The following is a 24,483-nucleotide window of genomic DNA, read 5'->3' as shown; positions in this document are numbered from 1 at the left end:
GCACCAATGGCAACACTTCGGCAGCCAAGAGTATGCTATTACGGTGGTCCCTCAAGGGAAAAGTTCAGGTGAATGATTAATAATTGTAAGTTAAGATCCCGCTATTGGGGGGAAAAATATTGTGACAGCGACGTGAGAATCGAACTCACGACCAGCGTCCCGCATGAAAGCAGATCGCACAGGCTCCACGGAACATTGAGTGACGTCGCGCGGTGGAGAGAAGAGAGAGGGTGTATTACGTCACGCGACGAGTTTGCGCGCGCATCTGGTGCTGGTAGAGAGGAGAGGGCCCTGGATTTCTCTGGAATGCCATCTCTAGAGACGGGTCGAACTTTCGAGGCTACGTCGCTGTAGTTATAAATTACGGTCGCGAAGGAACGACAGCAGTTTTCAGTTTTAGAGTTTTCAGTTATTCTGTCAGTGAGTAAGCCAGAGCGAGCAAGCCAGTCAAGCCAACCGGAGTTCGACTCGAGTGTGCGTCCGCATCTGCGTCAGCATCCGAAGGCCTGAGTTCGAGTGCAGTGGATCGCAGTTGGAGGGACCTGAGTTCGAGTGCAGTGGACCGCAGTTGGAGGGACCCGAGTTCGAGTACAGTGAACTGTCTCTGAAGGTCTGTGGTTCGAGATACTGTGAACTCGAGTGACTGAGATAGAAGAACTGTGAACTGAGAACTGATAGTTCTGATTTGTAAATAGTGCTTTGTAAATATTAGTTAAGATTAACAGTTAATTGTTGTTCGTACTAGTCCAAGTAAATTGTCATTGTCGTCGGTGGAGTGCTATAACGAATACTGGTTGAGTGAAAATCCAATTGTTGACGAGAGCGTTTAAGGCGAATTGTAGAAAGGAATTATTGTTGTGGCGAATAAATTACATTGTTGTTACTAATAAAAAGTCACAATATTTACAATTTCTACTTGCTGATCCGCGAGTTATTTTGCTGAAGAATCTTCCACATCGCACGTACTCAAAACTTCTTTAGGATCTCCTGAAGACTGCATGAATCATCACACACTTTTACACGGATATAAAAACAATTTCCAAATGTGATTTCTGGAATTATATTTCGGTAATGATTATCATACTTCATGTGAGTAATTACTTCGTATTAAACTGTAGGTATGCGATGTCATAACCAACTCCTAAGGAAGAAGAAAATTATGAGAGAGGAGGTAAAGATAATAGCGCGATGGTTACGGTGGTAAACCTCATTCACTAAGATCCGGAAGACTTACGATGACATCATGGAAGCCTTACATTACAGTCGTCGCAGTCAATACCGCTCAGCCAACAAGTGGGTAACGCCATCCATCGCCCCTTCTAATACATCGCTACTAAAGATGGGACAAAAACAAGAATTTTCCGATACTCGATGTCGATTCCAAAATTAAAGGTCCAATACTTGATATTCAATAGCCGATACTTTTTCCCAATCCGTCGCTAAAGTGTAAAAGTCGGGTCAATAATTAAAAAAAAAAAAAAAGTACAAGTTCTCATAAACGCGACCAATTTAATTGGTACAAGTATGATATTTATACAACTTAAAAAGGCGCTCTTCAATTGAAGGGTTCAGAGCCATAGTGGGCCAAGAGCCATTTATTAAAAACGGAGAAAACAAGGGTCAAAGTTAAGTGAATATCATAGTTTAATGAAGATTGGCATCATTTAGTTTCAATGTGTATACTTTATAATACTTGCTATATGTTTCCATTGAATTATGGTAATAACTTCATTTTAACCCTTGTTTTCTACGGTTTTAGTAAATGGCGCTTGACCCACTATGATTCTAAACCCTTCAATTCCGCTTCATATAAAAATGTGCTTTCAACAGTCTGCTGAAACATGGACATTACGACGAAGTGAAGAGAAACTAATAGAAGCATTTGAAATGTGGATATGGAGAAGAATGAAACGTGTGAAGTGGACAGACAGGATGAGAAATGAAGCTGTGTTGGAGAGAGTGGGTGAAGGAAGAATGACGCTGAAACTGATCAGGAAGAGAAAAAAAATTTGGTTGGGTCACTGGCTGAGAAGAAACTGGCTACTGAAGAATGCACTGGAAGGAATGGTGAACGGGAGAAAATTTCGGGACAGAAGAAGATATCAGTGATAGACGACATTCAGATATGGATCATATGAAGAGATTAAGAGGAAGGCACAAAATAGGAAAGATTGGAGAAAGCTGGATTTGCAGCGAAAGACTTGCCCTTGGGCAGAAGACTAAATGAATGAATAAAAAATGTCGCTTTAACAGCCTGTTCAGATTTAGTTTTAAGCACCAACATTAATGCCAATGAGAACGAAAACACAAGAATCTAGTCCTCCGCTGTCTCAGAGAGTCTAGTTCGCTTCCAGAGGTTCTCGGAGAGCGTTCCATGCCTTGTACTTACTGTGTTGTCTTTAGCGCCTAACTGATCATATCACTAGTGGTGTTGGCGACCGTGGTAATTTTAAATAAAGTGTCTAATTCGTATGGATTTTATTCATTAATTAAGTTATCGTGAAGGTCCTTAAGCTTCTTTATTAATAATTTTATTCCAAGTAGTGTTTTAAATTCTGTATGTAAATTTATTAACATTTCATTTCATAAAACGTAATATCGCGTTGAAATTAATGAATCTTGTTTAGTCAACTGTCCGAAGACAGGTCTGAACCTCACATGTGATACCAACAAGGCACTACTTATGAGGTAACTATGTCAGGAGATAATGGGGTAGATTAGTCAATTCCTTCCCCCTCCATTGCATACATCGCCGATTAGCTATACAAATCAGAATCTTATTGGAATAATAAATAATCCTAATATAGTACTCATGCAGTTTAATGACAGATAATGGCGGAGACGAAAATGAAAAATAATTAAAATCGATTTTGCATATTTAAAATGTGAATGGATAATTAAGTACATAAAATTTGGATTATATAACAACTTCGCCGATTCGTTCAGCACATGCATGAGAAGGCAGCTTCAATCAAATCCGTTATGCTATGTGTCACGTGTCGTGTTAACGTCTTTCAAGGGCCTTCCAAGATGGCGGCGTGCAGCCCCTAACTATAGGGAAGACCAGGTAACTTGATACCCTAAGGGTGAAACGTAACCATTTTTCCCCCATTACTACAAATGCTAGTGGATTATGGTGATTTTCTAGTTTGAAGGTTGAATTTTCTTTTGCCAACTTCGTTTCGAATTTCGATACTGACAAATACTATAAATGGTAGTGATTTTGTAACCGGTATGTTGGCAGCTGAGGCAAATATCGACAATATTTGCCGATACTAGAGTTCCATGAAATTAAAATTGTACTAGATTTCTCAGCCGGTTACTGGAAGATAGTGAAATTCGAACTTATTAATAATTAATTAATATTAGTATTAATATTAATACATAATAGTTATTTTATGTGTTGCGTTGTGGTTATAATTCAAGAATAGTCAGATAAGTACGAATGAATATAATATACTTGGGCGTAATAATGCACGTGGGTAATGGATAGAAATATTATTTCAAATTTTAATGAATTTCTTTCGTGTTTAGATTTTTATTACTATGTCAAAAAAATGAAATAGTGTTGCAGTGACTCCTCCAAGGAAGAAAATGTGTGGCATTCAGAGTACGCTTCAGAAATCTGTAGTTCACGTGTATAATGAGTTGAAGAAAGAAGATAATGAAGAAGGAATTATGCTAACGGAGACAGCAATTACAACCAGAATAGGACAATTATTAGGAGTAAGTATTCTTAAGCATACATTTCAAAGTGGTATTCAGTTTTAGGAGTTTGCACTAATAATTTCATGATTATGGTCAAACAAAGCAAATTTTTAGGTTAGGCCTAGATGTTTAATCAAGTCAGTGATTTTCATATTGCCAAACTAAATACATTTAAGATACTGTAATACTGCAGTAGGTGATAGCTTAAATACATTTACAAATTAGACGAACAAGTAATCAAACAGCACGAAAGTAAATTTCCAGTTTTCTCTTTTGGTATTAAATTAACCGTTCAGATCACAATTTACATGCCACATCGGCCGAAGAAAATACAAGTCATATTGTAATTATCAACTTGATATTGCAGCAAATATTACATGAATGTTGGCCTGTTATGGTGCTTAAAAATAATTCAATTTTATATAATAACTATATAACATACTCTATAAAGCATAGGAACGTTGACTCTGGCTGAATAATTTATTCATGACTGGTCTAAGTAATATTAAATATGGTGTTTCTTCAGAAAAGCTACCCCATCCAAAGTACTTGTTAAGATATAACACTCGAGAGGACGAGGACGCACTACTGGGAAACTAACCATTTCTCTTCGTCCTGGACCTCTCGCATGTTATATTGGTAATTAGTAACAAGTTTGAGGGAGAGACTACAACAGTGCATTAGAATATACAGGTAAGTGTCAAAGGATTTTTGTGCTGAAAGTATTTGTGGCTGTGAACTAAAACCACGTGTTTATCGCTATGTAAATATCACAGAAATCAATTAAACACAATAAAATTATGCCTTCTTTGATGTAGCTTTTCTGGAGAATTACCTAAATATTAGCCTACTTAAACCTATTATAGACCCAACCTAACATGTTCATCATTTTCTATTCATATAGCTGTAAATGTTGGTATCATGCATGAATTTTATGTTATAACAATTTTTAGAAGTGTTATGTTATTGTTTGTTATTACAGCTAGGAAAGTGATAACAAATTCACAGAAGGCGACCCCACTTGTGACATCAGGAAAACATAGACTACGTAAACATCCAGTGACTGATGCTGATGATTTTACGAAAGATGCAATTGCGAGATTTATTTATGACAAGTTACATAAAGGTAGGGAAGTTACAGGAATTATTGTGTTGATTTATGCAATGTAATTCTGATATTAGTCATATGTATAAAAATATGGCATAATTTTCATTTATTGTTACAGGGAAAGTACTAACAGCAGCAAAAGTTCTGGAACATATGAATGATGATTATGAAACATATTTATTTAGAGTATCCTTATCATCGGTGAAAAAAATTTTGAAAGAGATGAAATTTCTATGGAGCAAAGGGGATCCTTATACACATGTACGAGAAAGTGATGTTATTCGTTTTTAAGAGAATAAATAAGAAATGTGGAGCGTGAGAACCCTAAACCCGTAGTATTCTTGGATGAGACTTGGATTTTTATGAATGGTAAATTTCAATGTATTGTGAGACATTGAGTGATTGAATTTTTTACTAACAAATAGGTTAACACTTATGTGGAATATGAAATTGCAATTAATATAAGCTACTAGTAATGAATTCAGGTGGGAACAACATGTTTTGCAATTAATAGTTTCATATTATAACTAGAGGCTAGTTATAAAATTCTTGAACGGTTTTCCTGTCTTAAAAATTTTTGTGTCTCTTAGAGTGTCAATGTGAATTGCTTTTCTCTCTCTATTTTTTTTTAAGTAGGATCACCCACTTATTCATGAAATAAACCAGGTGAAGTTTCCAGTGACATGAATGGTGTTATTCGTAGACCAACAAATGAGGGTGGAAGATTAGATGCCGGAACGAAAGGTGGATTTATACTCGGTAAGTTATATTGATTTATATTTTACATAAATTTGGCAAGAGTAATTTTTTAAATCAGGGTACAAAAATATAAAAATTGGTGACTAAATAAAAACGTGGGAAAACCTTTCACCAAAGAGGATCTCATGTCATGTCATGTTATGTTATGTTTTATTTTCTTTATTTAAATGCTGTGAATTCATGTGACGTAATTATATGCCCAGGTATAATTTTTATTGCAGGTGCTGATTCAATTTTTTCATGCAATTGAAAGAAAAGTCAGGACTACCATAGTGCTATGAATAGCCCTGTAGTTGAGAAGTGGGTGCAAACACAGTTGTTAACCTGAGAACATTAGGGCAATGCGTTATTGTCATGGATAGTGCTGCATATCATAGCAGACTTGTGAAAAATCAGCCAACAACAAAATGGAGGAAAGAACAGCTACTGGTGATTGCAACTGAATATAATAGATTTGTTGTACTAAATGATAAGAGTTGATGGTATGAAATCACCTTTTGATATTACATTGCAATATTAATTTCCATACTTTACAGTCATTGTTATTATTATTATTATTATTATTATTATTATTATTATCATTATTATCATTAGTATCATTATTACTACTACTACTACTATTGCAACCGTTTCTCTTATTTCTCATAATTAGGCATACTTATAGATGCTACTTTTTTCTTTCAGGTGAAATTGAATCTACATAAGAATCCTAAAACAACAGAGCCTTGCCAATTACTGTTCTGAAGGGCCTTGTCTTATGTGTTGTGTCTATATACAATTAATTCTTTCAGTTTTTTTCCCCCCTTAATGTAATGAAGTTGTTGGTTGATTGATACCAAGTGTTCAGCAGTTGATATCATTTGTTATCTTGCACTCCAATATTTAACCAGATGATTGAAAGCTGTGTAAAGTTGGACAGTCAAGACAATGATCCATATCTTCATTGAGATTTCAGAAATGGCACTGGGAGATTCTGAAATATGAGTTCTTTGTAAATATTTGAAACAATCATGGCCTGTGATATGAGTACTGCCACTGTAGATTTTCATAGAAGTTCAGTTATTAAATTAGGTGTATTATTTTTACTATGTATTGTACTATATTTTTGTTTCGCTTAATTGATGAATTATATATGCTGTAAATTGAATAGTAGACTGTAGGTCTATAGCTTAACTGATGAATTATATGTGCTGTTAATTAAATAGTAGGCTGTATACCACAAGTGATGAATTGTTTATGCTTGTAATGTGAAGTAATTTGCATGATATGTATTATCAATTTCTGTATATTTCAACTGATTGAATTGTTTATACTTTTAAATTGAATTAACTTGCTTGCTATGTATTATATTTTATAGCTTAACTGATGAATAATTGTTTAGGTTTGACAATTTAATAATCTGAGTGTCATGTACTTCATATTTTTAGTGGAGCCACCAATGTAGCTTAGTCGGTAGACTCGTTGGCCTGCAAATTCAGAGCTGCACTCGAGGGTAGGTTGGATCCCCCATTTGGTCTGATTAGTTGGTTTCTTCTGAGGATTTTTCTCCATGGTGGAGCAGATGCCAGATGGCCTATTGCAATTTTTTCATTTGCTTTAGAATCATTCTGATTTTTGTTACCACATTGTCATGTTCTGATCTTGTTATTCTTTTAACAATGTGGTAAGATGCAGGTATAGATAACCTTACAGTAATTTTGCTACCTTTCAGCTACCTCATTACCTCCCACTCCATAAAGTTCATGGATCCACGGAAGTACCAGTCGTCGATGTAATTCGACCATTTTGCTTAAAATTTTAAAACACTGTAAAATATTGAGATTTCATGCTGTTACGTCCAATACTGCAGCAAGAATATCTGATTTTGAATCTGATAGTATGACAGCCTTCTCAGATTTATGAAGTTGATACTGGAGATTTTGTAAGCTTAAAAGTGTATCTAAATTTTCACTATCAAAATTAGTCGGTGTTTGAAGTTAGTTAGTTAGTGGCGTTTAAAAAGGGCGCGTCAGCTACTATGGCTATTTGCGCCCTTATCTAAAATCTTTCACTAAACACAATACAATAACCAGAATATTTAAAAGAACTAAAAAGCATTGTCACGGTTAAAATGGGGCAAACAAGTGTTTGAATATAATTCCCTGTAAAAGGGAATATACTGGTATTGTACTACAAACCACTACATCTATGGCTTGGTAAACAGGATCCATCTATAAAAATTACTGTATGTAGTCACTCACTGACCAGATCATTTATCGTTTCTAATGATTTTTAAAATGTCTGGAGAAGTATCACATTTCTTAACATCATCTGTTAAAGTTAACTTATATACTATTCATTTTCAAATAACTTGGGATTGTGTTTTATTAGTAAAGTTTCCCTTAATTGAGCAAGTTTGAGTTCTCCAAGTAGAGTCAAAAAGTCTGTTGGGATTTTGGCTCAGTTTATTAATATTTGTGGACTGTGATTTTTTTGTTCTAGACAACTATATTATCAGCAAATGATGAGGTTATCATAAGATCTATTTCTTTAGTTAGACCATCGACATTAATATTGGAAAATGTATTCCTGAAAACAACCATGTGGGAAGCCCAGATGAATCTGTCTCTATTTACATATTTGTGACAATGAATCAAATAATCAAGTCACTGACCCAGTGTAACACTTTATCATGGACACCCTAAGTTTGCAATTTCTTAAGTGATTTATATCTACAGAGCCATATGATCCTTGAAAATAAATTAAAATTGCTAAGGTGTTTTGTTTTCTGTTTAAAATGTCTTGACTAAAATTTAAAATCTGTCCATTTGTTGAATGTTATTCTCTAAAGTCAACTCAATCAGATGAAAGTTAGTTACGAGATTCCAGGAACCAATTCAATCTATGAAATCATCTCTTCCATAATTTTGGCTATCATACTAGTAAGTGGTATCTGTCGATAACTCGAAAAGATATTAGTTGAATAATTGCTTTTCAAAATTGATGTTATGATAGATTTTCTCCAGACAGATATTGTATTTTAGATGAGATTACAAGATAAAAGTAGTGAGTTTGCTTGTTTGCCAACATGTTTAAGAAAATCAGCATGTGTATTGTCTGGACTTGGAGATGTTTTGGGTCTTATGTTATTAAATTAATAGTAATATTCAGTTCTTGATTAAATATTGTTATATAAAGTAGATTGTAGATTTAATATTTCTTTCAGTTTTTGCTTAATAGTCTGACGTACACAGATAAAACTAACAACCACACCACCAACTAATCTAATAGAAATTAAAATATAATTAAATGTAGAAAAAGTAATTAAAATTATAAATACACGTAATAAACCATAACCCCCTAATTTCAACAATATACTATTTTATTCCCTTTTACAGCTTGTAGATAATTATTAATTATAGTTATTACTTATTAGCGTAATATTTATTGAACTTATTGGCTATTTCACTTCGTTTGAAAGATGTTATTGTGTACAAAAAGCATTTTTGGATGATCGTTTCATGCTGTATGTGGTGTATAAATGTATGATTTCTGGCCATCTGTTCTGTGTAATCCATCTTTTGTATAGAATTAATAAAATACTCTTTTGGTAGTAATTATTTTATTAATTGAGTACTTAATTTTCACCAACTCACATTTCTTGAATCATTTGTTTTTTCTTATTTAAATTTAGGACACAAGAGCCAAAAAGAGACTTCACAGTTATGTATCGTACATTTTTTCAATGACAGACGTGGAGTTGCAGAAATAATAAGTGTAAGTGTAACATTATTAAGCAATTTACAAACAAATGAAATCTTTAAAAAGGTATCTAGAAGTGAAATTACTTATGGCTTTTAAGGACCAAAATTATTTTTGTAAGTTGATTTATTATTATTTCAGTTTTAGCCTAGCTGTGTTATCCATTTCGTAAGTGTAACATTATTAAGCAATTTACAAACAAATGAAATCTTTAAAAAGGTATCTAGAAGTGAAATTACTTATGGTTTTTAAGGACCAAAATTATTTTTGTAAGTTGATTTATTATTATTTCAGTTTCAGCCTAGCTGTGTTATCCATTTCCTTACTAACTTCAAAAGATAATCAGAAGTTCATTCGAATTCCAACCAAAAGTCAATTGGTTATTAATTTATCTACCTTTAGGAAGTACAGTATATGTACACTGGAATCTTTGAAGTGAAGTGACAATAATTTAATTGGTCTTGGAACAGATTTGATTCTTGAATATTATATTATATACTATACTTTGTTGTATATTTACGTCTAGTAACCTATTAAAGCTAATACTAATAATAATGTAAAGGAATAAAAGAATAGAACATAGCAATACACTTCTCATGTGATTCATTTCCTCCATTTCTCATATAGTTTGCCTACGAAAATATATTAGAAATTATTATTGAAACTATTTAGAATAACCTTCCAACATAAAGGTAAAGTATGGTGAGTAAAGAAGTCATTCAGTACATATGATCGTGATTTTACTACATGTGGTGATATCTGGTAACAGTTGGCAACACTGACAAGACGGAAATATTGGCTGTTTGGGAACTGAACTTATGTGATCCTCACTATAGCTGGGGGCAGGTTCACACGCGCACGCGTTTACCAGACTTTATTTGACGCTGACAGGTTACTGAAGTTGTGACATTTTAATATTTTACAGAGAGTTCATGCCTACATATACCTAATTTGTGCCCGTATAACGCTAGAGCACTTTTAATTGGCAGTGCACGTTAGCTAAACCCAGCGCACATATTACAAACACATATTAGCCAACAAACAGCCACACACGTCATGTAGTGAGGAGGCACTTTTTCCACGTGGTTTTTCTATTACCTTTTATCGAGTTCACTGTTTGCGCGCGACAGTTTTCAGTATTTACTATTGTTTTGAAGCACGGTAATTTCACAGTTCGCTACAGTAGTAATTAGGCCCAGGGTTCGATCCCGATTGTGCATATCGCTGCAGATGAAAGGCTACAATATTGTCTTCACTTGGTTGGAAGGCCAAGCAATGGTCCTCTGTAAAACAGAGCATCTTACATTAGATCACATCATGTTAGCAAGTTAAGACAGAGAGTGATATTTGAACCCTTTCGTTTAGAGCACAACCGCTCGCATTTAAAGAGTATACTCTTTGCTTTGTTCCGTCTTCAACCAATACCAGACTGTCATAAGTAGCTTCACGCTCTGATTAAGTGGTAAGCAAGATCAAAGCCCAAAGACAAGAGACATAACCTACATTGAATGGAAGTAACCTCTACTTTCTGCTAAAAATGAAACCGGGTCTACTGAACATGTTGCTAGAAAGTTTACCCTTTTGGCAACAGCAAATAACATTTATTAAAAAGATCAGAAAACACATTCTGATGTTAACCCTACGAATATCAAGGTATTTCAAATATGCAGTACCAACGGGAGTGGGTACTCTGTATCCACTATAAAAATGTTTAATTTTGAACAATTTTTTTACATTTGTTATCAGCAAAGAGTATGTACTGTAATAAAAGAGAAAAATTGAAATGTTACTGTAAATTTTCGAACAAAATAAATGACTTCAACATAACAGTCTCGAAAATCTTACGCATTACTTTCTTCACACTCGTCCTCACATACTGATCAGACCACAGTTTTACTACAATTTTTAAAAAACTGTAATCAGCAAATAGTATGTACTATTAACAAATGAGAAAATTGGAATGCCATTGTATATTTTCGAACAACTACTTCAACAAAGGGGGATTTTTTTGTCCACTTGACATATTCTCGTATTTTAGTAAAACTATCAGTGAAAACGATTAAACAATAACACAATAAGATAGAAGGATTCATAACTGACAAAAAATAATATTTTCGTATTTTTACTATATCAATTAGGCCTACTACATTTGTAAATATAAATTTTGTAGAAGTGGGCACAAAGTACACCCCCCCCCCTCTAGGATTAATATATTGGAGGACAAATTACTTAACAAACGAAAAGAAAGATGAAGAAGAAAATGAATATATAATTTATATAATTATATAATTTATTTTCAAAAAAACATCTGCCCAGGCATCCTAGGTTGCCAAGAACACAATAACATTATGCATACAAGAATAACTGATTAGAGTAAGTAAAGACTCAAATTTGTGAACATAGAACATGAATTTTAGAAAAAATATACATTATACATATATTTATTACAATCACACACTAACGGAAAAAGATAGGTGGGGGGAGGACTATAGTATTCGGTATAAATGGTTTCTCAGAATTGCCACAGACCCTCTAATGGTTGAAGTGATTATTTTAGCATTGATGTCATGGATTCCAAATTGTTTAAGAGTGTTAACAGTTAATTATGGGATGGTGCCCCTCCTTCGATCATTAAACCATGAACTTCCCAGGTGCCATCCATCTGGTATTTTTCTCGAAAATAAGAAATAGTAGGTTCATAAATTTGTTCTTTTTCATTGTTGATCTTAATGATCAGTAGAATGAAGTGCAACAATATGAGAAAATTAAACAACCAGCGAAGGAAAGAGAAAAGACTGAATCCCTTTGAATAGATTATTTGGGAGGGGAACGGAAGATGTATAAAATAAAAATCAAACAATTATTCAAGATACAAGTGTTAAAAATGAAATTTTGTTTCGTGAATAGGGATGCTTACGAGACTTCGCTGTTGTAACCCCTCCACCCATTCTAAAAGCGAAACTTTATCACGTTAAAAGCAATCCCTTGTACAGCTCAGTGATAAAGCATGTGACTGTCGATTGAAAGGTCCACGATTCAAATTCGGTTGCCACGAAATTTTTACAGTAACATTTAATATTTAATTCTTAAATGTTTCATTGATTGTCAATAAAATAGTTGCTGAAGCAATTTATTTATGTATGTACGTTTCTAAACCAGAAATAGTCGTTTTAAAAGCAGACCTACCGTTGTTTGAATCGTTTTATTGGTCGGTTGTGACTGCTGCCGTGTGAACCTGGTAGGGAAACAACTGACAATCGTCGCAAACTACTGGAAGTCAGAGTTAAAAATACTTTTCGCACACTACCGTGTAAGTCAATCTTTAACATGTTTGTCTAGCGTTAAAATATCTACTTTTGAGAATATTTCAACCTGCCGTAATTTTGTCTCTGTTTAAATAAAGGTCACATATATTATGTCAGTATTATTATTATTATTATTATTATTATTATCTTGATTATTTATTTTTTTTGTAAAGTTCTTAAGGGTGATATTTATTGTGAATCTTTCCTAAGCAATATCAGTCTTCGTATTCCTGCTAAGGGTTTAAGATATCATAAAATGTTTTACAATAGAAATTCTAAATCTCTCTCTCCGGTCTGCAAATGTATAAGATATGCTAATTTGCATGGATCAAACTTGGATCCATTTAATGTGTAGTATATACTTTGAAATTTTATATCAGTTTCATTTATATCTCTTGTTTAAATATCTATTTTAATATTATTCTCGCTAACTTTTATATCATTTTGTTATTTATTAATTTACCTGATTCCATCCTTTCATTTTCAAATACAATTACTTTTAATCTCATTATGCTATGTAGTTTAGTCATCCATTTATCCCGTCCATTCATTGTCACTATTGTCGTTGTATTATAATCTTGTATATCTTTGTAATACTATTTTATATGATTCCATTCTTCATTTATTCCATTATTTCATTTGTAATTATCATTTTAATTAATTGGCATTAATTTAAGTATTTCTTTGTACTTTTCTAGTAAATTATTGCTAATGTTTTTGTTATATTGTTTGTGCTGAACTGTAATTGGCCTCTGGCTGTTGTACAGCACATTAAATATAAGTAAATAAATAAGTAAAATAAGTAAATTATTATTATTATTATTATTATTATTATTATTATCATTATCACTACCAAGTTTTAGCTGCGTTTGGTTCATTAGTAATTACTCTCTTAAACATTCATGATCTCTTTCGCCTACACAACCGGTAGGATTTTAAGAGATTTGGAATCGTATCTTTCATTGCAAAATTTTTTAGCTTTATATGCATCTACAGTAATTTAGCTCTATTTTCTGGACTGTAAATGAAAATACCTCCGTTGAAAAGAATTTTTATTTTATTTTCAAATCTTATGGTACTTTCCAGATAAATGTAGTTTTAACACCGTTGTTTTGAATTTATCACTTCCAGGCCATATTCGGTAAAGTGGTCGTGGTAGGTATGACAAAAAAAAATAAATTCTGAGCATATCGACTAGACAAACTCAATGGGATACATTCTCAACTAGAACTGATTGGTGACACAGCTATACCAAGTTTACTCTGCTGCCGTGTTTGTTAGAGCTTAATTTCCGACGGAGCTGTTATCCTTCGGTGTTCTTCCTGCGGCAGATAAGATATGGACCGTTTCGCTTGCAGTGGCTACTGAGAAGCAGAGATACAGAGGGAGAAGTATTAAGGAGGGAAGAGTTGGAAAACTTTCATTGACCACTATGTAGCCCGTCGCACTATTGCAATATTCTTATTCAGTTCCAAAAGCCAGCAAGTTACAGAACTCTAACGTGGAACTGAAGCTAAGCTAATTCAGTACAATCCATGCCACACATCACGCAGCAAACTTATCAATTCTGCGCTGTAAGGAAAACCACTAATAAATACTATGTTATTCTGTTACGTTACAGTACGTAAGCTGCTAATTTTTTTAGTAGGTTATTTTACGACGCTGTATCAACATCTCAGGTTATTTAGCGTCTGAATGATATGAAGGTGATAATGCCGGTGAAATGAGTCCGGGGTCCAGCACCGAAAGTTACTCAGCATTTACTCATATTGGGTTGAGGGAAAACCCCGGAAAAAACCTCAACCAGATAACTTGCCCCGACCGGGAATCGAACCCGGGCCACCTGGTTTCGCGGCCAGACGCGCTAGCCGTTACTCCACAGGTGTGGACTAGGCTGCTAATTAGAGAACGCTATTTAAGTGGCATATTATTAGTAAACCATCCAACTTAGGGTTCCCAGACGTCCTGTAAAATACGGGATTGTCCCGTTTTTCGCTAATGCGTCCCGTTGTCCCGAGAAAAGTCTTCGGGACAGCTTTCCGTCCCGTATTTTAGAGTTATAAACTGAGAAAAAGTGAAAAGTTACAATTTTATTCTACATCACAATACAAAAATTGCACTTCTATCATTGCATTGTAGATGGACTATTATGAAACAATTATTGTGAATTATTAATATCTCAAGGCGAGGGATGGCAACACCAAACGTTTATATTAAATCTGGGTGGAACTTTTAAAAGTACTGAAGGAGAACTCTCAAATTTGAAGAGGGTAGTGGAGTACCCTGGAACAAATGAATGGGTTATTATATGAAAGGGCCCAAGTCTTGAATACTAAATTGTTAGCAATTTAAGAAAAAAAACTGCTTACAGGCCGAAATTTTGAAATTAAGGCTGAAATAAAAATTGTATCATAAATTTTACTAAGCATTAGAGTGTGAAACTTAGTCCTCTTCATATCTAAATCGATGTATCTACACCCAAGGAGCAGTATTACATTACACATTCATTTTCACAAAATTATCGACTTAGGCCCTTTCATAAATAAGCCATTCATAATGTGTGTCGAAAGATTTTCTCGCATGAACGCTCTATGGACTGGTGAGAAAAATAAATTGCCTGTAAAAACAGTAAAATCAACGCTTGTTGTAAAATCATTCTTCAGTGAGGATTATGTTGCTTTTCATGTACGATTCCTCAAAATAAACAATTGTTAAGTGAAATTAATTCTTCCGAGAAATATTGCAAGGCCAAAGCACCTTGATTTATAGGCTAAGAATACTGTCACGTGAGAAGTCTACTTTGTAGCTATTTCTGTAATAACTTAGTAAAAACAATTTGAAGGCAACTTACATAAAGAAGCTTAAACTTAATGCAAATATGTTCCCTAACAATTTTGTTTACTATTTGTTTACTTACCCTTAGTAAGGTGTTTGTGTAGTCAACTTTACTACACACACATTTTGAAATATTGGCATATTTGATGGGTGCGCATACTAAATTTACTCTGTGAAAACTGAAAGTGTCCCATATTTTTTTCCCAATATGTCTGGGAACCCTAATCTAACTATACTTTGAGCCAACGTCGCAATATCCAATTGAATTAAAAATATGCATAAACTTATCTTTAGATAGCGTAAACCACCTAACCCGACATAAGAAATCAAAAGTGTTTAAATTGTCAATCAGCTAAGGTCTGGGTAATCCTACAGTTTACTCCTGAAAAATATCCTACTGAATTGCATGCAGTTATCATTTCGCTATTAGATGTCTGTACCGAATGCCTGTAGCCCTGATCACATATCAAGGGCATCATACCAGAAGGGCGTATCAACAAATGCAGGGTTATTAAAAAATTTAGTGTAACCTATTTATGTTTGAAAACAATCGTTCGGGAATTACAATGCGCAAGAGGAAGAATCAAAGAAAGTACCCTGTTACGTAGACAAGGATAGGAAAAAGTATTCTATATTTAAATCGCTCTAATGTAAGCTTGCAGTTTTGTTGATATGCCCTTCTGGCATGATGCCCCAGATATACAGGATGGTAACCTCTGTACCAAAATGAAACTGGTAGAGATGTCGCCATGTAATTTGTCCGCGAGGTGCGCAAATGGCGGAGGGCAGGCAGACGAGAGGGTGGAGCTTACAGCCTGATCAGCCGCATGTGAGTTGAGCATGTCTGAGCGGCTGAGAGCAGCATCGGGAAAAGGAGTATAGAAAGGAGCAGACTCCTATCACGTGACCTAAAGGTAAGAGTGACTGATCAGAAATTGGTTTCTGCGTAGCGGACAAACTACATGACGACATTTCTAAGAGATCACGAGAGATTTGAAAAATCTAAACAAGTGTTTCTCTAACGTTAACCATTTAATCATTTTAGAGGAAATCGTTATGTTTCTTTGAAACATTTGGTAACATCACGGCTACTGCAATAGCTCTAGCAAGCCAGGTCTGCACTTCTTACCTTCCCCTCCCCACTACCTTACCATCGTCGCAAATGGCTGTACTCAAGTCGGAGACACGCGACAATGCGCTGCGTTGCAAGGTTTATTTTAACGATTTTCGTAATTATTCAATTTAAATTCATGGCTAAACGGTTTCATTTGCAAAAATGATTCAAAACAACCAACCGTTCAGATTATTTTTATCTATCTGCTTATATAGCAATTAGCCATTCTCCTTGGGCCGTTACCGCAATATAGCGCTGCAAACATTGGGCAAAGACTATTTGAGTAGTTTAATATCAAAGACGGACATCTGTCGTTTCCACAGTTTTGATCTAGAGGCAATTTTTTAATTCACAGTGTTCTTTGTAATATTTAACACAATTTATTTTATAAATATAGTGTTAGAATTTGCATATGGTTTCACTATAACTGGAAAGAGCATGAGAAATTGTATAAAAAACCACAGCTATCTAAATTTCGATTGAGGTCAGATGTCCGTCTTTGATATTAAGCTACTCATTTTTTCCTGCTTAACGGTGCTTCATCGAAGAAGTATAATAAAAGTTTTGTTATATTTAACATGTAGAATCACTTCTTAAATTTTGGTGCATCGGTCTCCTTCCATCCTGTATATCTGATTGGCCATTCCTATGTTATGAAATGGCAATATAGGCTATAAGAAAGAGAACAACCACTAGGATCTCCTCTGTTGAAAATGAATTTTTTGGTAACTACGGCTAGATAGAAATACAGTTCCAAGCTATTACTCCATGCAATTCCATCAGTTATAATGTGACTTCTTTTGCAGTCGCTAGATGGCAGCATAGTGAAACTGATAAAAGTTGTCTTGAAAGTGCACTAGACTGATCAACCTGTTATGTGATCAGTATACTTCACTCTATTAATAAATAATCGAGTAAATAATTTCAAACTGTCTTCCAAATATACAACTTCCGTATATTCGTACATGTATGACTGTTGTTTAGTCAATAATTGTCCGAAGATAGGTCTGAACTTCACAAGTGATACTAACAGGTATATACTGCAATTCGTTTTATCACGATTTTTCTAGCAAAGCTTGAAATCATAGGAATCTAACCTCAACTTTTTTTTTTCGGAAGCTGACAGCTTACTCACAATTTAGTGCATTTAACTTATTACTATTAGAGGATCAAACTAATAGAATATGTAAGTTAGAGAAGTCTTTAGACAACCTCTAACGAGGACATTCCTGCAAGTATAGTTTACTAATAATACCATTAATGATTATAGAAATGTTCTTGCAATCAACCATAATAGTGGCGACTGAAGTAGGAAATGAAGCGATTGTGTTGGTGACGCGGAACAGACGTTCATCCTGCCGTGAAAAAAAAAAAAAATTGTTTGTATGACTGTACGTCGTCCGTGGATATCGTACTGTTGTCTTAATCAGTATCCCTTAAGTTTTCTCTCGCAATGAATTAGTGAGAATTTTGTCACTAAGCAACTATCCTTGCTTGAAAAATTAGCATTAATTTCGTAGAAGAAATGCCAGTTTTACCAAATATTTTCTTTTTCAGAAGTTTCCTCGTAAAAATTTGATATTAATATGTACTAAAAACAACCAATTTATGAAGTACTTTGCATTGGTGAGGTGTCTCGGCCAGTTGCTTCTGGAATATCATGAGGGAACAAAAAGCTGTCCACTGATATGGAGTAACGGTTAGCATGCCTGTCCCTGAAATGAGCGGGTCCAGGTTCAAATCCTGGTTGGGACAAATTACCTGGTTAAAGATTTTTCCAGAGTTTTCCCTCAACCCAATAAGAGCAAATTCTGGATGGACCCTGGACTCATTTCGCTGGCATTATCACTATCTCATTTCAGACTATATATAGGCCTAACCAAAGCAGTTGAAACAGTGTCGTAAAATAACCTATTAAAAACAGAAAAATGATTATTTTAACCAAGCTAAGTAGAACACAGAAATGTGCAACATGTTTACAGTTACGTCTCCTTTTCAGATTATCGTGTAAGAATTCATCACTGTATCTGGTGTTCTCTCCTGAGAAGTGCTGGAAAATTCATCACTCGTTATCCGGTTGTACACGGCAAAAATTGTCATTCTGCTTACACCAGGACATGAACAATATACTCAAGGCCGTAATGAGATGTCACGTTCAGCAGTTTCGTAAGGAAGACGTGACGTTTTTCACACAGGCTCGAGTCGTCGTATAAGAAAACATGCGACTAAAATATAGTCCGTCCTTATTCACTATGGAAAACAGATATTTGTTATTGCGTATCACTTATTTCGTTTAGAGAGCAAAGGTTATAATTTGGCACGTATTTAGTAGACAACAGCCTATTAGGTTCAATGAAATAGCGGAGAAATGGAGAGAAGCGAACTCAGAAAACGGACCACATAATTTTCTTACGATCCACCACAAATCTCACATGATCCACAATAATTCGTCTCGATGAGGAACCGTCAGCTGACAAGGGATGGATAAAAACCGGAAACGGAATATGTTAATGAAATCTGCACCAAACAGTACGGTCTAAAGATCACATTCCAAAAAATTATGTAGGGAGCGGATTTCTATGTAATTAAATATTCTTTTTGCGTGTGATAGAACACAATTAACCCAGATAAGCCCAAAAATTTTTTGTGATATAAATACAGTAGCACATTAGTTACTCTCAAAAATCGGTTAAATGATGTTGAAATAAACTGAACAAGGAACGTATATTTTCTAAAGCTAACAAATACTACCAACATTATCGCACAACTTATAAAATGTCCCTAACACCAACAATGACATAATAGCCGAAGGCATTGCAACTGCCCTTAAAAAAGGACGGTGGGAAAATCTAGGTTAACAAAGTTAAAAATTCCGAACATGAAGTTTCAAGTTTAAAACTCGAATTTTATTTCACATAAAAACACATATTTTCAGAAAAGAATTATGTAAATACATATTTTCAGGAAATCTGTTATAAACACATAAATCTTGGAGTTTTTTTACTTAAATAATTTTTACAAGAACTTTTAAATATTTTAAAACTAAATCAGTTATATCACTCAAAATTTTTTTTTTCTAAGCGCTGTGTGGTGTATCCGTGATCCATTTTCGTAATAGTATCGCCTCAAGTTGAGAACTGCTAGGCAGCATATCAATGTTATTATTAAGGAATAATTTAACATGGACAAGGAGGAGAGATCTTGCAACACATAATTAGGAATGTTTATTGTTGCTGAAGATGATTTCATTCCACGCTTTGTTTGTGAAACACAACAGATAAGAGCTGGGAATGAACATTATTTTATTTAAACAAAGCTCTCGCCTCTCGCTCATGTCTATCAAGTAAGGCAATACGTTTTGTTGTGATTCCCTATTATCGGGCTTCGTCAATCGATATGCTTCAAGATATACTGAAAGATGGTTGTTTAAAAATCAATTTGGCTTTCCTAATAGCTAATCTAAGCTTTTTGTGTGACACCATAAAAAAACTCGAAACATCCAAAAACCTGTTTTCTGAAATAAGGAGGTGCGTGCCGTGAAAATTAAACTAGACTCGCTACCAGGTTCAGAAGTACAAGTACTAAGGGACAAATTCCAGAATGTGTTTAGGGAAAAACAGTGGATATAAAAAAATGTGTAAAGTTGCTCAAGTATTGGAGGGTGTGCCTATAAGTGAAATTGACATTGTTTGTGTTCGTGACATTCCTCTCTTTAAATATGCACGTCTGACGTCCTGTCACGTGAAAAGATCGTTTTCACAGTATAAATCGTTGTTCAGAGATAATCGGCATGCATTTGTGATGGAGAATTTGGAGATGACCTTTGTTGTTCACTGCAATTCTCGGCCAACTACTTGCACTCAAGTGTGGTTGGTGAGTACCTAGTAACATTTTTTTTTTTTACATTATTTTTGTCATGTTTTAAAAAAATTATTTTTAACAAATATTTTCGTACTTTTTAGCACATAAAAAATAAATATATCTAAAATTTTTAGCACATAAAAATCCGCTCCCTAGTGATAGGTGTACCGTACATGGATGTACATTCATACAGTACAAAAAATAATACACCGTCATTAGACCCTCGACTATTCTTCAATCATCAACCGACCTGCCAAAGGAGCTCGTAGCGCAAATGGTAACGGGAGAGGACAGTATGCGTCAGACGTAGTAGATACGTTCGAGAATCAATGACAATAATTACGAACATCTGTATCAACTCGAGTGTTCTATAGGTTAACAACTGGGAAAACTCCGTTGTAGGAAATTACTAAACCTCATCGCTGCGCTGGAGGCGGAGTCGGAGTTTCCCTCCATTAATCTGAACCATTATCGCTACTGATTGACAAGTCACCTGATGCATCACTGCTATCAGTTAAACATTTTCCTAACGAAATTGTTCTGTCAGTCTATTACATTACAACTAGAAAAATATTGTTCTTTGTTATTTTTAAAGTGCTCAACACATTTCATCCACTTGTCTTTTCCATATTCTACGAAAAGGTGGCGACACAATCGTTCCTTTACGTTAAGTGAGATCCAATTTGTTACAAAAAAAATCCAATTGAAAAAACTGGAGACAACTGACTAAACATTTTAGACTGTTTCTTTAAGTAAATGCTTATTTTTAAGGCATGGTTAGATTTTAAAGATAAATAATGTTTACATACGCGTTACTTGACGGATCGCGAGCAGTCAGATATAAATTTAACTAGTGATGATATATTGTTGACTCATATTAACATGTGGTTTTTTTCAACATAAAGTAGAACCTTTTAGACGATTTCATACACTGCAACTATCCACTTACCTCTTCAAGAAAAGTTTATCGCTGATCGCTTTTCTATTTCAAAAACATATTTTTCCCACACTACAGTAGTATAAAACAAACAAACCTCAAGTAAGAAGTCTCACATTTGTTATATTTCGGCGACTGAAACATCTTAAAAATCTGCGAACAATACTCAACATGCTTTTTTTTCCTTATTAGAATCTATTACTTTTGAGTTATTAAGTATTAAAAATGTGAACATATTCTGTTTCATTGAAAGCTTACGTAAGTAACGCCTTCTCCCGTTATTGGTTGACAATTAGGAAGGAGGTGAATAGTACGTTGTGCCACTCTAAGATTGACGCATGCGCAGACCAACGGAGTTTTCTAAGTTATTCCCCTATATGAAAATGCCTGTGATGATACCTGTTCGATCTCCAACAGCCGGACATTGTTAAACACCACATGCTGTAGCATTAACTGTGACCCTTTCTCGAACACAATGTGAACATAGTGAAGCACTTTTCAAACAATTTCTGTTTAGCCAGTATTTCCTTCCACGAATAGTGACATCACGACTCTCAATCGTCCCTGTGTCTTAAAATGAGACTTCACTTTTCAAAATATCCGGTTATATACATAAGCAAATTAAACCAAACAATGGAACGGAAGTGGGGCTGGTCTCCACACATTCTATGACTCAAGGAATTACACTTAAACGTATTACGAAATGAAGGGAAGGATGGGCGCTGAAAACACAAAATAATGCTAACATCTGCGATTCTAACTACAAAAAATGGTAATGATTATTATTACTTGTATTATTATTATCTCATCATCATAATCAAGCTATAAGCTATAAGTACATTTTTGTTCTGCAACTACCAAAGATTAATTTTATCGGCGAAGAGATGAAGTTACATATTAGCGTGTTGAATAGCTATGATTGGCCTGTATGAGAGGAAATACCGCAAACTGACAGAGGACAATTCGGCAAGGGTACAACCTATGACCCCTAGGAGACTCCTAATGACAAATGTTCCATTTATTGTAACGTAGTTCCAAGTCCAATTCGTTCATTCGCAGCGCCTGACCTGAGTCAATATCGCGGGCCACCACCGCAGACGATCCATCTCCACTGGCTTACTTCGCATTGGTTAAAAATAGACTTCCGCCCACACCGTGACTATCAGCTGAGTGGCAGGCGTGCCAACAGAACATATTTCCCACATATTGTATGTGATGAGAGAAATGCCAAAACAATGAGACCATAGAAGTGCTAATGCAGCCCCACACTTGCACATTTACAAGCTTCACGCTGTGATCGCACTACCATTGTAACTCCTGATCGGTACAAAGTACCATCCAAACCTCTCGGCAAGGCACCAGAGTAAGTGTTGTAACCAACCATGCATTTCTATTTCACAGACGTGGTCACCTTTACTAATGTTACAATTTTCATAACGTGAACGTAATCGACACCTTGGGTTCAAAATAAATATTTTAGGTCCAGTAGTATAAAAGTCACTAACTATAGGTTATTTTAAGGTATTCGTCGACTCTTAAGGACGAAAGTCTACATTTTACCTTAACGTCTTTCAAACTTTGGTGACATTGTTCTTGGGAGTAAACAAAGCAATTTATATAATTCAAACATGAAATGCGAATTTGGGGGGCCCAAAGAAAAAATGCTTTTGGAAAAAAAAATTAATAAAATTTTAAACCGACCTAACTCCATTAGAAACTGACCCAGGATAAACCTTTCGCGAAAATGATCCCCTACATATGGAGAATGTTACACACCAAAATTATTTATTTATCTTGAACCATTCAAGATATTCCACATTAAATAAGCACTTCAGCAAAAAAAAAATATATATATATATATATATATATATATATATATATATAAAATGCTATTATACATATATTTGTATATTTATGGGGAAACAATAATTATAAACGATTGAAAATAATAGTTTTAGTTTACAACATAACCACATTTTTAAGCTTCAATTTGGTACCTCAATGAAGTGTTTTGCTCAATTGGAAGTCTACTTTTTGTCTGTAGGAAGGATAATAATGTCGAAAAATATGAAATAGGAGAAAACAGACACTGAAGATGGCGTAAGGTATAGAAAGTATAGTGCGCTTATATTAAAAATTCTCAAATAATTATAAAATTATTGAGAATGGGTGTAAGTTATATATTTTCGAAAACGAGAAGAAATGAGCCTTCAGATGAGGCAAAAACATTTACTGAAATTTTAAAGAAATCTGACATTTCTAGAGACGAATACCTTCTGAACATCAGTAAATAACTCCAGGTTAGTTTCTAATGTTGTATAAAATGAACTTAAGAACATGCAAACTAGGTTTAATACTTTGCAGTAAAATGTGTGACTTTTTAATTCTATTCCCAACTTCAGACCGAAGTAACATCATCTCCGAATGAATGTTACAATGAGTAGAATTTAATTAAATTTGTGTCAACAATTTTTTATTGTAGAGTGTTAAATATCGATAGAGATTTGCTTTTTAGTTTGTAATAGGCCTATAATTTTAATTAAATGAGCTAAAAATTAAGATTGATTACTAAAATCTTTAGGTACTAGCAAATAAAGCATTATTTTAACCACACTTGGCATTGTTTCACAATTCTTATCCCTATATCAACAAATTTATTTCATGCTGAAATTCCAGGATTTACTCACCAATTAATCGTGCCCCTACCTATCAAGTATTGAATGTAAAAAATCCGTTCAATATTTACAAAAATAGATTGGAAATTACTATGTAAATAGAGAGAGACACGCGTGAAAATATAGTATTTCGGTATAAAAGATGCTAAAAAAAATATCTGGAAGATTACTCGTATTTTCGCCGCCTTTGCACACAATTTAATTGTTTGAATAATTCCTATCATTTTACATTTCTTCCAGTCACTTTTAAATGTTTTGAGTACGCATTAGAAATTTATTTGAAGCTAGTGTATATAAACAAAAAAGTTTTATCCACTTCATTATGGTACTACCACAGTCTAGTATATACAGTCACGAACTCAATACGTAGGGAATACGCATCCTTAGATAGTTGTTAACCACTAGGATCGCTATTATCGCCTCATTACAGACATGCGAAA

At 34.4% G+C, this 24,483-nt stretch overlaps 1 protein-coding gene and 1 long non-coding RNA gene across 6 annotated transcripts in view; one reads left to right on the top strand and one right to left on the bottom strand.

Moving 5' to 3' along the window:
* The window catches only part of heph (polypyrimidine tract-binding protein 1 heph), a 604,630-nt gene that overhangs the window by 534,612 nt on the left and 45,535 nt on the right, over positions 1-24,483 (bottom strand). The gene's annotated exons all lie outside the window — the stretch shown is intronic.
* On the top strand, positions 4,697-9,435 carry LOC138714998 (uncharacterized). Of its 2 annotated transcripts, none has more exons than XR_011336147.1 (5): positions 4,697-4,834; positions 4,935-5,185; positions 5,450-5,575; positions 5,797-6,004; positions 6,260-9,435. It is a non-coding gene; the product is annotated as an uncharacterized lncRNA (long non-coding RNA). The 2 variants fall into 2 exon arrangements; XR_011336148.1 differs by having other exon boundaries at positions 5,797-6,057.

The sequence above is a fragment of the Periplaneta americana genome, chromosome 15 (assembly GCF_040183065.1).
Source record: "Periplaneta americana isolate PAMFEO1 chromosome 15, P.americana_PAMFEO1_priV1, whole genome shotgun sequence".
Lineage (NCBI taxonomy): Eukaryota > Metazoa > Arthropoda > Insecta > Blattodea > Blattidae > Periplaneta > Periplaneta americana.
Note: the sequence above shows the minus strand (reverse complement) of the source record. Positions and strands in the feature narration are given on the sequence as shown.